The following is a 2,530-nucleotide window of genomic DNA, read 5'->3' on the forward strand; positions in this document are numbered from 1 at the left end:
ATCTTGATTTATTTGCCACAAAGTCCTCTTTTTCTATCAAATACAATGAAACAGTAAAAAATAATGCTTTGCATCAAGTTTCCCCTTGGAACATGTACTTAATGGCCTATCTCTATTATTTATTATATCTTTAGTTTTGATACAATTGAGGTTTGAAAAATTCGTACAAAAATGGCTACAGAAGGGTACATAAACCTTAAGGTTCATGTGGACCCTATGGCTAAAATCTGAATACAGGCAAACATGTGCATCTGAAAAAGTTTTAAGGCATAGCATGCCCTAGATAAATAGAATTCAAATGCATTGTATGAATTAGAAAATTCATAACTTAACTGGATTTTGCCGTACACTTTTTTTCGTCCCTGCAGAAGATGATAAAATTAACAAACAGTTGAGTTTACCTTGATATGGTCCACTCAGGTACACAGGTAAATGACCAATTATTGTTAGGTATCTATTGTCCATCTCATGTCCATGTCAAGCAATACAGCTCACTTCAATTATACCTGTGGGGAAGTTCTCAAACCTGTTTCCCAACTTAGTTTATTTTGGCACCTTCTGGTGGAATGAAAAAAAGTGCACGGCAAAATCCTGGTAAGTTTTTATTTTTCTAAAACATAAAACATATTTGAAATTTATTTATCTAGGGCATGCTATGCCTGGAATGTTTTACAGATGCGCAGGTTTGTTTGTACTCAGAGTAAATTTTGAGGTGAAAATACGGCCATTTTAGCCATAAGGTCCACATGAACCTTAACTATGTACTAGATAAATTGAAAACTTATGCAAATGGTGTTTTTAAAATAAAACTCTTCGTAATTGAAAAGAAAATTGTAATTTTGTTTGTTTCTATTAACTTTTAAAATATTTGTCACTATAGTAAACATTACAGTAAGCATTTATCGCCTTCTCTAACAAAGAGCTTCGATTCTTTAGTTCTATTTAAACCGGGTTTTCGACTGACTAGAGATAACGGATACAACAGATACAGTTAAGTCGGCCTCATATCTTGACCACAGGTATTTGGGGCATGGACCCCCCTTTTTTGGACCTCACTAGAAAAGAAATTGTTTGGTGTTTTTTTTATTTATTTTCAATTTTCTACAATGTAGCCCCAAGTGAAAAAAGAAGTAATTACCTTCTTCTTTTTTCACTTGGGGCTCGTATGGATAGTAAAACAGTTATTGCAATCGACTAGCAATGGATTGTTGAGACTTGATATATGTTCATACATTGTAGAAAATTGAAAATAAATTAAAAAAAACACCAAACAATTTTTTTTTAGTGAGGTCCAAAAAAGGGGGGTCCATGCCCCAAATACCTGTGATCTTGACATACATCTAGAAATTGACAATGTGGGTCGGTAGAAAACAAAACTTTACGACAAAAGAGTTGATTTCAGCTTTCCAATTGTGAACTTTCCATTTCTAAGTAGCAACATTCCAATAGCACCTGCATACGGGGGTATATATCTCCCATTTGATACGATATTCCCGTGCGTGTAATTCCTATCATGATTTTCTTGATATAGAATTGCTGCTCACAAGGAAGCTAATAAAGCAAGAGTTCAAAAAAGGCGAAGTTGAAATCATTCTTTCGTAAATTTTACGGACGCCATCACGAGTTGGTTGACCGTTATGGAATAACCGTTTCACAGATGATATCGGATATGTTCCTTACGTCGTAACTACAAACCCCTTCTCTTTCATGAACGTGACCTACCGAATTAGACTATTTACCGGATTTGTTATAACATGTGCAACACAACGGCTGCCACAGGTGAAGCAGGATCTGCTTACCCTTCCGGAGAACCTGAGATCACCCCTAGTTTTTGGTTGGGTTCGTGTTGCTTATTCTTTAGTTTTCTATGCTGTGTCATGTGTACTATTATTTGTTTGTTTGTCTTTTTTCATTTTTAGCCAAGTCGTTGTCAGTTTATTTTCGATTTATGAGTTAATTTGACTGTCCCTCGGATATCTTTCGTCCCTCTTTTAGTGTAATATTTAACATTGCCATAAAAGCGAGAGGTTTGGCCAGCCACATAACCAGGTTCATTCCCTCATTTTTTCTTAAAATGTCCTGTACCAAGTTAAGAAAATTGCACTTATTATCTTATAGTTCGTTTCTGACGTGTGTTTTGTATTATCGTTTGTTTTTTGTTTACTTCAGTGTTTATGTTGTTTCGTTGTTTTCCTCTTATAGTTTTTCTCGTTTTTTTTCGAGCAGTTGTATATAACTGTTACCTTTCTTTGAAAAGTTGGCCAAACTGACTGCTTACAGAAAACTATCATGTTCTCTTAAAAATTACAGATATTTGAAACAAAAATAATCAAGTTTTCAAATCTAATAAATGCCCCTTATGTATAAGTAAGATTTTCAAATGAAACCTTCCTTAAAAAATTAAAACCACGATGATGAACATACTATTTATCAGTCTCAAACTATTAAAAGTACTAACATGACTGTTTTGTCGAAAACATGCCCAACAATGTAGGTTAATATTGAGTACGTTACATATGTTAATATTGAG

This window comes from Mytilus edulis, chromosome 1 (assembly GCF_963676685.1).
Source record: "Mytilus edulis chromosome 1, xbMytEdul2.2, whole genome shotgun sequence".
Classification (NCBI taxonomy): domain Eukaryota; kingdom Metazoa; phylum Mollusca; class Bivalvia; order Mytilida; family Mytilidae; genus Mytilus; species Mytilus edulis.